Source organism: Ochotona princeps, chromosome 2, assembly GCF_030435755.1.
Source record: "Ochotona princeps isolate mOchPri1 chromosome 2, mOchPri1.hap1, whole genome shotgun sequence".
Taxonomy (NCBI): domain Eukaryota; kingdom Metazoa; phylum Chordata; class Mammalia; order Lagomorpha; family Ochotonidae; genus Ochotona; species Ochotona princeps.
Genome location: NC_080833.1, coordinates 150,921,390 through 150,937,135, shown reverse-complemented (window position 1 = coordinate 150,937,135; position 15,746 = coordinate 150,921,390).

Genomic DNA, 15,746 nt, shown 5'->3' with positions numbered 1-15,746 from the left:
TGTAGTTTGAGTTACTTGTTCCATTCCTGACAGGTTATACTTCACGTCTTCCTCACATTCTAAGCAGATGGAAGATTTCTCTGCTCTCCCACCCCATTTCCAAGTAGCATAGGGTCTTAAAAGTATATCAGGTTTTACAATTCTTTGATGTAGATCATAAGCAGTTTGACTCACATTGATTGTTGGTTCATTGGTTACATCACAATATCTTAATGCATGAGCTACAGACTGTTTGGGCTTGGAATAATACTACATTTTACAGGTACTGTTTTTCGAACTGGCATCATTTCATCTTAAATTAAGGCAAATATGTGGTATCTAACCGTCTGGGATTGGCTCATTTCCCTTAGCATTATGGTTTCCAGTTGGGCCCATTTGGCTACAAGACTGCCTTTCATTTTGTTTAAAGCTGAATAGTATTTCATGGAGTAAATGAACCATAGCTTTCTTATCCAGTCTTCTGCTGATAAGCATTTCGGTTACTTCCATGGTTGTACAATTGATTGTGTTGCTATGAACATAGGAGTGCATGTTGGTTTCTCGTGTAATAGTTGTTTTGGATATATTCCTAGGAGTGCTATTGCTGGATCATATGGTATGCAGACTTTCTGTTGTTCGAGTGTTCTCCATACTGATTCCCCTAGAGGCTGTACAAATCTGCAGTCCCACCAGCAGTGGAGTAAGGTTCCCTTTTCCCCACATCCTCGCCAGCAAGTGTTGGTGGTGGTTTTTTGTATGTGAGCCATCCTCACTGGCGTTAGGTGGTATCTCATTGTTGTCTTAATTTGTACTTCCCTTATTGCCAGGGAAAGCTGAGCGTTTTTTCATGTTTGTTTGCCATTTGGGTTTGTTCCTTTGTGAAATGTCTGCCCATTTCTTGAGTGGTTTGTTTTGGTTGTTCTGGAGATCTTTGTATATTCTGGAGATTAGCCCCATATCACTAATTTAGTGTGCAACGATCTTCTCCCATTCTGTGGGCTGCTTTTTTACTTTGTTGATTGTTTCCCTTGCTGTGCAGAAGCTTCTTAGTTTGATGTAGATACATTCATTTGTTCGTGTCTTGATTGCTGTTTTTGGTGTCCTTTTCAGGAAGTCGGGACCTACCCCTAGATCTTGCAGAGTATTTCCAACATTTTCTTCCAAATGTTTGAAGGTTTCTGGATATAGGTTTAGGTCTTTTATCCATGTAGATTTGATGTTAGTGTATGGTGAGAGATGTGGGTCTATCTTTTTGTTTCTGCAGGCTATCAACCAGTTGTCCCAACAGCATTTATTGAACAGACCTTTCCATTTGCCTGGATTGTCGTTTGTCTTTTTGTCAAAGATTATTTGGCTGTATCTGTGTGGGTTCCCTTCTGGTGTTTCTATTCTGCTCCATTGATCTTCCTCTCTATCTTTGTGCCAGTACCAGGCTGTTTTGATAACCACTGCCCCATAGTATGTCCAGGGGTTTGGAACTGTAATTCGCCCTGCTAACTTCCTGTGCTTCAGGATGGTTCTAGCTATTCTTGGGTTTTTGTGTTTCCAAATGAACCTTTGAATCATTGTTTCCAGTTCCATGAAGAATGTTTTGGGTAATGTGATTGGAATTGCATTGAATGTATATATTGCTTTTGGTAGTATAGACATTTTAATGATACTGATTTTACCTATCCAGGGGCATGGGATGTTACTCCATCTTCTGAGGTCTTGTTCAATTTCTTTTTTAAGTAGTTTGTAGTTTTCTTCAAATGGGTCTCCTACATTTTTGGTTAGGTTTATTCCCAGATACTTCATAGTTTTCTGTTATTTTGAATGATATCTTGCTGATTAGATCCCTTTCCATCTTGGGGCTGTTTGCATACACTATAGCTGCTTTTCGTTACGTCATTTTGTACCCTGCCACTCTACCAAACTCTCGTATAAGTTCTAGCTGTCTCTGTATTGAGTCTCTTGGCTCTTCTAAAGAAACATAACACATCGCCATGGAGGAAAAAGACACGAGGTGTAGTTAAGCGAGGGAGTGAAAGTGAGGGTTTGTTCTTTGTGGCAGATTGTAAGAACAAAAGGTGAATTTTTGAATATTTTTCACCATTGCAAAGAATCTTGCTGGTAAAATAATGCACCAGTCAAAACCTGATAGTTCCAATTGTTTGCATGTAATAGTTAGCAGACGCATGTCTCCATAATTTTCTCATTAAATCAGTCTGAATGTTCCACAACAATTAAAATCCTCATGTTTTAAGTTTCTGGTTACTTGAATATATAAGGTGGTCATAATTTTAAGTGCAACTTTTTACATTTTTAAGATCAATTGACACAAATATGTATCCACGGGGACTCTGTAAGGTTTTGCTGCATGTAAAGCAAACATTGGGAAGTGATGAAATGGGGGTGAATAGATCTAGTTATGTAGTTCCTTGGATAATTTCTATGTGCTGAAACACTCAAATTCCTTCCATCTAGCTTTATATGTATTAACTGTATGTTATATATAATGTGTAGACGCGTCCACATATGTATGTACACACAGCATGTTATTGCTAACTGTCATCACCTTGTCCTACTATAGAACACCAGAACTTAGTTCTTCTACCCAGCCATTACTTTCAACTTGTCCATCAGACTTCTCCCATTTTTCTATCCCTCTCCCTTCTTCCCCCCAATCTGTGATATTATTCTAAATTCACATGAGATCAACTTTAAATTCCAAACAATGTTTCAAAAAGTTTGTAGAAGACAGAATTAAAGATCTGTTTATCTTGATGAAAAAGGTCTTAAAATTTGCGTTTTTCATAAAATGAACACCATGAATGCATATACAGGTCTCGACAATAGTCCCTAGTGACCTTTCACCTTTCTCTAGTGTTGGTTAGATTTCGTTTCTCAGCTCTCCTCTAATTTCTTTTTGCTGTTTTTAACATTTATTTTATTTTCATTACAAAGTCAGATATACAGAGAGGAGGAGAGACAGAGGAAGATGTCCCATCCGATGATTCATTCCCCAAGTGAGTGCAATGGCCCGTGCTGCACCGATCCGAAGCCAGGTGCCTGGAGCTGTTTCCAGGTGTCCCATGTGGGTGCAGGGTCCCAAGGCTTTGGGCTGTCTTTGACTGCTTTCGCAAGCCACAAGCGGGAAGCTGGATGGAAAGTGGAGCTGCTGGGATTAGAGCCGGCACCCATACAGGATCCTGGAGCGTTCAAGGCAAAGACCTTAGCTGCTAGGCCACGCCGCCGGGCCCAGCTCTCTAATTTCTTTTCAATGTTTTGTTTCTAGGTTAGTCTATAAGTTTGCTGGTTTTATTTCTTTTGGAAATAACCTTTGTTTCACTGATCTTTCATGTTTTTCTCTTCATTTGCTGGTTTGATCTTTATTTCTTTACTAACTTTGGGATTTAGTTAATTCTGCCTTCTCTAGATACCCAAATGCACCTAACCTGTTTGAAACCTTTCCATTTTTTTATGTAGGCATTTAATGCTTCAACCTTTACTTAGTATTTCTTTAGATGTCTTCTGTAAGTTTTGAAATGCTGTATTTTCATTTCATTCAATTTTTAAGTTTTCTTTTGGATTTCTTCCACATTTCTTCTTTGGATTTCAGGATCATAATATTTAATCTGCAGATGGTTTTGTTTTCAAGATTTATTTGAAAGGCAGATGTTACAAAGAGAAGATTTTCTGTCCACTGGTTCACTCTCCAAATGGCTGCAATGGCCGGAGCTGAACCAATCCCAAGCCTAGAGCCAGGAGCTTCTTTGAGGTCTTCCACTCAGGTGCAGGGTCCAAGCACGAGAACTATCCTCCACTGCTTTTGCAGGCCATAAGGTGAGGGCTAGAAGGGAAGTGAGGGCCCCAGAACATGAACCAGTGCCCACATGGATGCCGGTGTGCAAGGTGGAAGATTAGCCTCTTGAGCCACAGGGCCCGCCCCTCAATCTATGGCTTTGTATTACCAAATTTGTCTGGATTTATATTTTTGTGATTAGAAAAGATATGATGTACTTTTTGTTGTGGTTTAATATGTGGTCTTAGAGGAAGTTTAGTGTATTCAAGTACATATTCTAAAGCTATTGCAATGAATGCTGTGTCAGTGTCTGTATACCCTAGAACTGTGGTTTTTCTCTCTCTCTTTTTTTTTTTTTTTGCTTGACTGACATGTTAGTTGATTCCTTAACTCCACTTTTCTTGATCTGGAGCTTGACTCTCCCTTTAGATATGTTTGTGTTTTTTTAAAAGATTTATTTTGTTACAAAATCAGATATACAGAGAGGAGGAGAGACGGAGGAAGATCTTCCGTCTGATGTTTACTTCCCAAGTGAGCACAACGGCCGGTGCTGTGCCGATCCAACCAGGAACCTCCTCCAGGTCCCCCACGCAGGTGCAGGGTCCCAAGGCATTGGGCTGTCCTCGACTGTTTTCCCAGAGCACAAGCAGGTAGCTGGATGGAAAGTGGAGCTGCTGGGATTAGAGTTGGCATCCATATGGGATCCCGGGGCATTCAAGACGAGGACTTTAACACTAGGCCATACTGCCGGGCCCTCCCTTTAGATATAATAAGGCTTTTTAAGAATATGACATGCTGTGGCATTGGATATATAGTACCTAATCTGTCCTATCTTATTGTTGAATTAATTCCTTGATCACTATCTGATGATCTTTGTATCTTTTTATAGCTTTTGGCTGAAGTGTATTTTGTCTAATGCACTACCCCTGCTTGCTTTTGGTTTCCACTTAGGTAGAACATTTTTTCCCATCTTTTCACCAGTGTGTGTCTTTACTAATGAGTTCTTAAGGTACATATCCTTGGTTATTTTTTAATCCATTTAGCCAAACTATATCTTACCTGGGAGTGTGGTCCATTGACTTTCAAAGCTGTTGCTAATAAGTAGTAACAGTAAGTAGCTGTTATTTGTAAGTAATCTATGCACTTAAAAATTAGTTGGTTTCTTCTGAGTATTTTTCATCCAGTTATGGGTGAGCTTCAAAGTTTTCCATTTTGGGCCCAGCACAATAGCGTAGTGGTTAAAGTCCTCACCTTTCACATGCCAGGATCCCATATGGGCACTGTTTCTAATCCCGGGGGCTCTGCTTCCCATCCAGCTCCCTGCTTGTGGCCTGGGAAAGCAGTCAAGGATGACCCACAGCCTTGGGACCCTGCACCCACATGGGGGGCCCACGTTCCTGGCTTCGGACTGACTGAGCTCCAGCCATTGCGGCCACTCGGAGTGAGCTATCGGACGGAAGATCTTCCTCTCTGTCTCTCCTCTCTGTATATCCGACTTTGTAATGAGAATAAATAGAAGTTTTGCATGTTCTCATGATGCTAGCCTGCTACCTTTTATTTGCTTCTGTCTGTACATTTCCCTCAAACAAGTTTTAGGAGGCCAGTTGATTCTGATGACTTTCCTGACTTTCACTCATTTTGGAGAATATTTAAGTTATAAAGGATAGTTCTACTCAGCCAAGTATTTTTGGCTGATAGGCTTACTTTTTCTTCACAACTTGAAATAAACCATTCAATTCCCTCTTGGCCTATAAAATTTCTGTTTGACAATGTTGTTTGTTTAGTGGAGGTCCCCTTGAAAACGACAGTGCTTTCCTTTTGAGAATGAACAAGTGTTTGTACTTAAAAGAGCCGGACCACAATAGGTCAAGGGAACGTGGATCTTTTCTGATCCTGTCAATTGACATCCTATGGGCCTTCTGTACTTGGAGGTGTACTTATTAAGATCAGGGAAGTTATGAGCTGTTTCATTGAATATGCGGCATACTCTCTTCCTCTCAGGAATTCCAAGAAAGTGTTCATTTCAGTAAGGTCTCAAAGCTCTCGGGCTGCTTTCATTCCCTTTCTCACATTTTTTTAAAAGCTGGCTAGAAAATATTGAACCTGTCTTCAAGTTCAAATATTTTTTAATTCTGTTGCTCTTCATTTATCTTGACTTTCAACTATTTTCATTTTTAATTTTTCTTTAAGAAATACTTGATTTGCAAGGTAGATAAAGAGGGGGAGACAGATCCTCCATCTCAATGGCTGACATCAAGGCCTGGGCCACTGGATAGCCAGGAGCCTGGAGCTCTGTCCCTCTTGTAGCTGACAGGGACCCAAGTACCTCTGCCCTCTTCTGCTGCCTCTGCAGACATATTAGCAGACATCTGGATCCAAGGTAGAATGGCCAAGACTGGAATCGAAGCTCATAGGAGATCAGTACACAGGCAGTAGCTCACCCTGCTGCTCACAAGAGCCAGTCCACAGTTGATTTTGTAATATTTGTTCAATTCCTCAAGGTCAGTCCTTGCCAAATTTCTCATATCATGCATTGATTTTCTAATTTCATTTTCTGTTGAAGTGTCTTATGTCTTTTTGAGTGTTCCACATCATTCTTTTTGGATTCTTTATTTTATTGGAAATGCAGGTTTACAGAGAGAAGCAGAGACACAGAAATATCTTCCATCCACTGGTTTATTTACCCAGTGTCCAGAATGGCCAGAGCTGAGCCAATCCAAAGCCAGGGGCTTCTTCCAGATCTCCCTCATGGGTGCACAGTCCCAAGGCTTTAGGCTGTCCTCTACTGATTTCCCAGGCCACAAGCAGGGAGCTGGACGGGAAGCAAAGCAGCCGGTATTAGAACCAGTGTCCAGATGGGATCCCGGCATGGTCGAAGTGAGGACTTTAGCTACTAGGCTACTGCACCAGACCCCTTAACTGCCAAGCTATCGCGCCAGACCTCTCCCGTGTAAATTCTCAAATTTACTAGCATTCCTATGTATGCACCCTTAATTCTAATGTCGGTGTACACTAGGTATTAATGTTAAACACTTCAACAATGTGGGAGTAGTGTCTTATAGTATAAACAATTCTATATGTAAAACTTGCAAGGTTCATTTCTCAACATGCTTAAGCCTTTAGTATTTTGTCCCAGCTTTTCCATTCTACGATAGCCATACTTCTGTAGGACAATATTCTACAAGCAATTCTCTTCCTTAATAACCTGCTTATTTGCTCGATTTACATTTTGAAACAATCATGTAAGACTCCAAATTAAGACATTCTATAAATAAAAACATACCGCATTTTGGCCCAGGCGCAAGTGATGGTGAGGGGCCACGGCATGGCTGCAGACCCTGGCCTCGGCTGCTAGGGGGTCTCCAACAGTGGAGCTGACCCTCGACGCAGATCCCAGGGATCTCCAGCAGCTGAGTCCGGGGGTCTCCAGCATCAGCGGAGAAGTGAAGAGAGGGGGCGCAGCGGGGCTGGTAAGGCCTGGAGCAAGGGAAGGGGAGGGAGTGCGGCATGGCTTAAGACCCTCCCCGCACTGCAAGGGGAAGTCCAGCAGCAGCAGAGACCTGCTCTGCTGTACCTGGGGGTCTCCATCAGCATTGGCGACCCTCGCCTCGGCTGGTAGGCGTCTCCATCAGCGTCGGCGACCCTGGCCTAGGGTGCTGGGGGTCTACAACAGAGGAGGCGACCCTCGCCTTGGCTTGCAGGGGTCTCTAGCAGCAGCGGAAAAGGGAGGGGATGGAACGCGGTGCAGCTGGAAAGTCCAGGCTAAAGGGAAGGGGAGGGGCGTGGTACGGCTACAGCCCTTTGCTGCACTACAAGGGGATCCAACAGCAGCAGCGCCCAGACACAAGGGAAGGGGAGGGTCCCTGGCCCAGGGGAACACACTCACCGTGGCTTCCAGTGGTCTCCAGCAGCAGCTACCCTCGCCTCTGCTGCCAGAGGTCTGCAGCAGCGGTGGCGGCCTGAAGAGAGGGGGCGCAGTGGGGCTGGTAAGGCCTGGAGCAAGGGAAGGGGAGGGAGCGCGGCATAGCTTGAGACCCTCCCCGCACTGCGAGGGGAACTCCAGCAGCAGCAGAGACCTGCTGTGCTGTACCTGGGGGTCTCCATCAGCATTGGCGACCTCGCCTCGGCTGCCAGGGGTCTTCAGCAGCGGCGGCAACCCTCAACTCGTGTGCTGGGGGTCTCCAGCAGTGATGGTGACCCTGGCCTTGGCTTGCAGGGGTCTCCAGCACCAGCGGTGACCCTTGCCTTGGCTGCCGGGGGGTCTCCATCAGCAGCAACGACCCTCGCCTTGGGTGCTTGGGCTCTCTAGCCGACCGGCCAGGGGAGGGGTGGGAGCAGCGCACCTGGATAGCTCAGGCACATGGCGAGGGGAGCCTAAGGGGCATGGTGCATCTGGAGAGCCCAGGCGTGAGGGAAGGGGAGGGGCCGCAGAATGGCTGCAGACCTTCTCCTTGGCTGCCAGGGGTCTCCAGCAGCAGAGGCAACTCTCGACGGGGACCCCGCTGCTGGGGTCTCCACACCGAGGCCCTCACAACCTTCCTGTGTGTGTGGTATGGGGTGATGTTTGTTGGGCCGGGGTGTTGCAAGGTGGTGTCCCAGTGGGTCAAGAATCAGCCTGCCAAGCAGATGGCCTGTATGGGTGCTGCTTCAGATCCTGGCTGCTTCCCCCACAGGCCAGCTCCCAGCCGGTCCTCCTGGGAGAGCAGTGGAGGATGGCGCAGGGCTTTGTGCCCCTGTGCCCCTGTGCCCAGGGGGGACACCTGAAGGAAGCTCCTGGTTCCCGGGATTGTCGTGGCCCAGCCTCGGCTGGCTCTGGTGCTGGTCCTCAGGGAAGTGAGCCAGCAGATACAAGAAAGATTGCTCTCTCTCCCTCTCTGTTCCTCTGTGTTTCAAAGCAGTCCCACGTCAGCATGCGCACGGGCACTGTGGGAGCTGCAGTACCACGTCAGCGTGACCATGGGCGTCTGGGAGTTGCAGTCCACGTCAGTGTTCCCACCAGTGTTTGGGAGTTGGAGTCTGACTTCAGCGTGGGCAAGCGCACTGTGGGAGCTGCAGTCCCACGTCAGAGCGCCTGAGTACTCTAGACGCTGAAGTCGTGAGGCATTTTGGGAAAAGATGTTCCACTAGGTAGCCTCCCATAGGCCGCTCTGGGACAAGAGACACCATCCCCTTGTCTCTCAAAGTGCATCGTGGGACGTATATTCCCAGCACCTCTTTTGCCGCTGGGCCGAGGCCAAGCCGAGCACAGCCGAGTACAGCCGAGCACAGCCGAGCTCAATCGAGCAGGTATGCAGTGCAGTGTCCGGGTTGCAGCACCAGGAGATGGTCAGGCTTTTTGGAGCACATTTGGGAACTTGTACTGTAGGTGGCAGAAGCCATGAGCAGGTATGACGTTGGCCGGGGAGCCACCTGGGCCTGGACAAGGGAACGCTTTCAGGGCTTGTGCTCCCAACAGCACGGGCCTGGATCCCTGGACTGTTTCCCAGCAGCCTTTCCTGCGTTCTACCCTGAACCCTTCTTTAGGGGAGGTGCACCCTTGCATCCCTGCCCTCTACTCAGGCACCCGTCGCCCCTTTCCCGCTTGTCCCTGCCTTGGCCATGCACCCCATCCCCTTGGGGAGGCCCTCACAACTGCCCTGTGTGTGGTATGGAGTGGTGATTGTTGGGGTGGAGTGGTCCAGGGTGGTGTCCCAGTGGGTCAAGAATCAGCCTGCCAGGCAGATGGCCTGCATGGGTGCTGCTTCAGATCCTGGCTGCTTCCCCCGCAGGCCAGCTCCCAGCCGATCCTCCTGGGAGAGCAGTGGAGGATGGTGCAGGGCTTTGTGCCCCTGTGCCCCTGTGCCCAGGGGGACACCTGGAGGAAGCTCCTGGTTCCCGGGATTGTCGTGGCCCAGCCTCGGCTGGCTCTGGTGCTGGTCCTCGGGGAAGTGAGCCAGCAGATGCAAGAAAGATTGCTCTCTCTCCCTCTCTGTTCCTCTGTGTTTCAAAGCAAATAGCACAGAGGAAGGCTGGCATGCACACAGGCAGGCAGTCAGACAGGAAGAGATAGACACCTGCTGCCCTCCTGGGAGGGAGCGTGCTGTGTGCTGTGCTCTGTCTCTACTGCTTTTTCCTGTGAATGCAGACCCCGAGGGCGTATGTAGGGCTTCCGTCATGGGACTCCTTTGCAACTTGTAAAGAGTGTGCTTGAGAGAGAAGGTCTCTGTGGCTGGGGCTGCTTCCCTTGACTTGGCAGCAGTTAGGAGGAGCGTCCTGCAGTGAGTGCCGGTGGCCACGAGAGGGCAGGCGAAGCTGCCCTTTCTACCCCTGTTTCTCTGAAACTTGAGGAAAAGTAAGTGAAGAGGCTATTTTAGAAAGTATAAATTAAATAGAAACAGTTTTGCCAAGCATTTGGATTAAAGAACAGCTACTAGTAAGTATGTTTCTAGGGCTGCATCTTACTGTCACCCTGGGCCATTCCACAACATTTCATTATGCTTCTCCTACTACCAAACTGAAGCTCATTCTCTCCCTTTCCCTTTATTTTGTTTTGTTTCTAAGTTTTGCTTCTATTCACCATCTGCAATATCGGATCATTTTGGGCCTAGTCGTTATGACAGTCTATCTGGTGGCCATGGTGGGCTCTATCCTACCTCTTACTTTTTACAAGAGAACTTCCCCATCATCTCATTTATTATTTCCGGTAGGCTTAAGAACAATAGTTTTATCATCCTGTTTATGGGTGTGGGATATTGGGTCTAACAACTTGGAGTAACTCATTCACAATCATACAGTCATGAAGTACCAGGGCTGAGCTCGTTGTTCCAGTTTTTTGTTTGTTGGGTTTTTTGGTTTTGTTTTGTTACTCTAAACTTTTGTAGTTGGTGGAAACAGATTGTGTGAACGAAAGCTGCAATCCCTGGAGGTAACCAGACGGAGGAAGGGGGTGTCATGAGTGAGTGCTGTGCAGAGTGATGACATCACGCCAGCTGATACAAACAACCTGCCCATTGGATCTGCATGTCACTTTCCTGTAAGAGCCCACCTGATGTTTGTAACCAAGTGACAGAAAGGGGTGTTAGTGTATGTAAAGGTGGGAGAATGGGGAGGTCTAGTGTCTGGAAAATACCTGCAGGTGATGCCATTAGTTCTTTGTAAAGTGCTGGTCTTAAAATGTGAAACCCAAAAGGAAAAGTTCTTGTGAAGCTTTAGGAAAATTAACAGACACTTGAATACTGGGTACCTTTGGGTACAATCATGTTTGAATTTTTGACCTTGAACTTGATTTGAATAAAGTCCTATTTTGTGAAGATACTAAAAGTTCTGGGGAACTGAATCCCAGGCTTCAACTTCCTTCAACAGTTCCTTTGTCATTTATTAGCTTAAGCTGCCTTTCTGTTTTCAAATATAGGCAGTTCATCTTCTGTATAGATTCCCAATACAGTAGGGATTAAAAGTTGCTCAAAGCTAGGCAGTAAAACTTTCAGCCAAGAAAAAATCAAACGTCTGGATGGCCCAAGGGAGCAACTGACATTTCAGTTTTTTTAAAGATTTATTTCCTGAATATTTCAAGTTTAAACATAGGCTTTGGATCAGTGCAACTTGGGTTCTGTGTCACTTATTCTATATTACCTCAGTATTATATTATGGATTCAATTTCTTGCTCAGTTTTTGGAAATGGAAGACAAATTAAGTTGTCAGGCAGGACTTTAACCTGTAGTTTGCATTTCCTGTTCTTGAATTGTAGTGCTAGAGTCTTCAATGTTATTAATTTTTGCTAACGTGAGTAAGGAAGTGAAGTCCCAGGACTGTTTGGAAAACAGGATGAGCTTTAGTTAGGGAGGGTGGGGGTGTGTGAAATGATGGGTTTAATAAGGGAAGTGAATAGGAAGCAGCAACAAGATGGTCATGTTACATTTGTTGAAACCAGAGATTCTGAAAATATAGAAGTCACTTCAGAAAACAAGGACCTTGTAGGTATCATTCTCCTGTCTACTTCTCTTCCCCCCCAAAGTACTAATGTTGAAACAATTTGGATTTGATGGTGATACCGTTTATGGAAGGGTTGTTTTTCTCACTGTAGAGGCGAGTCCTGTTTGGATAGAATTTGTACACAGATATAGTGAACATCTTTGGAAGTTATGTCACCAGTGACCGTGTGCTTTAAATCACTTGCATTATTGTTATGATGATGATGATGATGATGATGATCAAGGCAATTGCAAAGCACTTACCCTTGAACATTTACCAAAAGTCTGAGGTTCTATGATATAATGTTGATGGATTGTGTTGTTGAAGAATTAACAAGATGAATGCCCTTTTCCCTACGGTTGTATGTACTTACATCTTAAACTTATTGCTAAAGAAGTAGGTGTCAGAGAGGCTGATTTAATTGTGCTCAGTATTTTGTGACAAACCACGAAAGAAATTCCATTAGTCAAGATATTTGCAGTTCTAATGAAGAGTAAAATCTGATGATTTAATAATGTTGGGATTATCTCATAACTAGTTGTTTAATTAAAGATCAAACATGCTAATGTGATTAGTAGATCTTATTATGAGACCTAATTAGGCCAGGGTTAAGCAAGAACTTCTGGCCCATTATCTCTTTCTGTATAGCTACAAACTACAAATGGTTTCTCTATTTCAGTTGTTACAATAAATGTCTTATGTGCATGAAAAATATGAAATTCTAATTTTGGTGTCCATCTATAAAACTGTATTGCAGCGTAGTGATGTTTATTCATGTACATTGTCTACAGCTGCTTTCAGTTATAAAGGCAGAATTCTACAATTGTATGTAATCATACAAAGATCATATAGCCCACAAAGCCTAAAACATTCAGTATTTGTAGAAAAAGCTGACATTTCAGATAAACTGTAGTGTCTTTCACATTTGTCCACTTCTTCACATTTCAACATCCATTATCCTGGTCTAGATCTTAGTTCTATATTGCCAAAATTGTTGCAGAAACCTCACAACTGGTATTCACATTCCTGGTTTTCCTTACCTTATCTTCCTAAAATATGCACACTTAAATATTTAATGATATCTCCGTATTTACAGAAGAATCTACATAGTTCAACTCAAAGCGCTTCTTGGGTCACTCTACACTTCAGGGAAGGCTCCACCTGCTTGCTCATTATAGTCTATACTTAGGGTAACCATCTGATTTTTCCAGAAGGGATAAGTAAGTGTGAAAGAGGCCTTTATAGTCATTGAATTGAGAAAACAAGTGTAAAGCAGTATTATTCTAGGCACATCGGGATATATATGGATATATATATATATATATATGTATATATATATAGCGCCATATTACCAATTTTTCATCTGGTTGCTACACATTCCTGATCTCTATATGTACTTGTTCTTTTACTTCTACTAGAATTTCTTTTCCTCTTTGTATAAATATCTACCTGAAACATTTTTCCAAATCCAGTTTATGAAGAGCATGTCTGTGTAGCTGTACTCATACATAATCTCTTTCTCCCACTGCACACGCAAACACACACGCGCACGCACACACACACACACACACACACACCTATAGTGTACAGCACTAGTTTCTTTGAGACATAATCCTTAGCAAACACCATATTCCTCATGGATCTATATAGCACCATGCCATTTGCAGTATATATTTGATGAATCAATGAAGACTAGATTGTGGAGACTAGTATTTGAAGTATTCAATTTCTGAATCTTCCATTTTAATATGATTAAGTAGTAAGCAAAACTAGGTTTATGAGGACTGAGGACACATCCTTGAGTGCCAGTATAGAAGTGTAGCAGGATGGATTAAAGTGCAGGTATAAACTTTGGGATCCAGCCTTCCTGAGACTACATTATGATTCTGTCACTAATAGGCTGTATTACCTTGGGCTAGTTACTTTCTTCTCCTTACCTTCTTGCATCTGTAAAATGTGGGTGATCATAGTAGTCACTTGATGGAATGATGGCTGAATAATCAAGTATTCCAAGAACGCAGTGACTGCTCTATGAAAGTTCACTGCTGGGAGAATCAAGATGGCAGAATAGGGTAAGCACACGTTTAAACAGATGGAGAAACATTTAATTAGGATGAAGCAGAGAGGACACATTCCAGGAAATAGAGAAAAGAACAACAGCAGAGGGATACCTGGAGACTGACAGACACAGGAAAGCAGCAGACACAACGGTGTGGTGTTGCAGTGATGGATACTCCAGTGGCATTCAGCTGACGGCAATCGGAACTCCACCAGCAACCAGGTGGGAAGGGACTTGCACTGGGAACTTGGGAGGTGAACCCAAAGAACTGGCCGTCCTGCTGGTCCATTTGATTTGACCAGGAACAGAGACAGAGCAGCAGATCCCAAATGGGCAGTGCGAGAACAGAGTGGATTCATAGCCCAGTCAGCCCCAGAGAGCCGAATTGGGCGCCATTTTGCGTAAGGAGACAAAAGCAAGGGAAAGGACTGAGCATAAGTTGAGCTGGGAGTGAACTCGTTTCTTTTTTTTTTTTTGCATTTTTAAATTTATTTTTGAAAATTATATTGTTGACAATCTTTACATAGTTAATTACGGTAAAAAGGTTCAGGAGCTATAGGGAGGTGGGTAAGACTATTATGTCCATATTGTTTCCTTCTTGTATCTGAGGTAAAGGGGGTTATTGAGGGAGAAGCCCCTCCCAGTTTCCCACCCTCCCCAAGTCCCGGATGTGGGGCATGCTCTGAGATCCTTGCTCAAGTGGTTTTAATAGTTCATCAGTTATGAATCGCTGCCATTTTCACCACTCCAAGCACGAGGGGGTTGTTGAAGAATCCACTGATCGACATAGTCATAGAGTCTTCATTTGCCCAGTATTTCGCTGGCAACACAGAGCTGAGGTGGTTGATTGACTTGTTCTTTCTTCTGTCTTTTCTTGGCCAGGGTTCTGAGTCCAGCATTTCGATTGGGGAGAACCCCAAAGAAATAGTGAGGTATTTATAGACCAGATTCTCGTATGTTCTAGCAAGCACAGGGCCCGGCACAGTCCATCTCCTGGATCAGCTGGTGGTTGCAATTGCTGGGTTGGTTCTGTTTTCAGGCCCAACATAAACTGGGACCAATGGCTGTTGCAGTCAAGCCTGGTTCTGCCCAGCACATACTAGGCCCTCACATATACCAGTGGGAGCTGCAGCCTAGTCAGAGCGACCCACAATAACACCCAGCCACGCGGCTACGGGAGGGGAGGAGGCGGGGCGCGGCGCAGCTTCAGACCCCAGCCTTGCCAGGAGGGGATTCCTCTGCCCATGCAGGTGGAGACCACCCCGCACAGGGAGGGGAAGGGGGTGCGGCGTGGCTAGAGACCACAGGAGACGGGACCACAGTCCTCACTCTGGACCCCGGGAGACAGGGCCCGGTCCTCTCTCCAGACCCCAGGAAGCAGGGCCCCGGTCTTCCCCCTGACACCTTGGACAGACCCTGGTCCTCTCCAGAACTCTGAGACAGGGCCCTGGTCCTCTCTCTGGAACTGGAGGCAGGGCCACGTTCTCTCCTGGACCCAGGAGACTGGACTCCGGTCTTATCCCCGGAACACGGTAGACAGGGTCCTGTCCTCTCTTGGAGCCCGGGCGCCTCGGGTGCGGGGGGTTTCCAGCAGTGGCGGCGACCCTCGGCTGCGGGCCCCGGGGGACTCCAGCAGCAGTGGCGAGGGGAGGGGGCGCTGCACTCCTGGAGAGCCCAGCTGTGCTGCCAGGGGAATGGAAGGGGCACCGGGCAGCTGGAGAGCCCAGGTGCAAGGGAAGCGGAGGGGTCGCAGCAGGGCAGGAGACCCTCCCCCACGCCGAGAGGGGATCTCCAGCAGCAGCGGTGACCCTCGCCGCGGCTCCCGAGGGTCTCCAGCAGCAGCGGCGGAGAGGGGAGGTGTGGGGGGCTGCGCGGCTAGAAAGCCCAGGCTGAAGGGAAAGGGAGGGGGCGCGGCACGCCTGCAGCCCCTAGCCGCGCCACGAGGGGACAAAGCCAATTGTTTTTTGCAGCCCT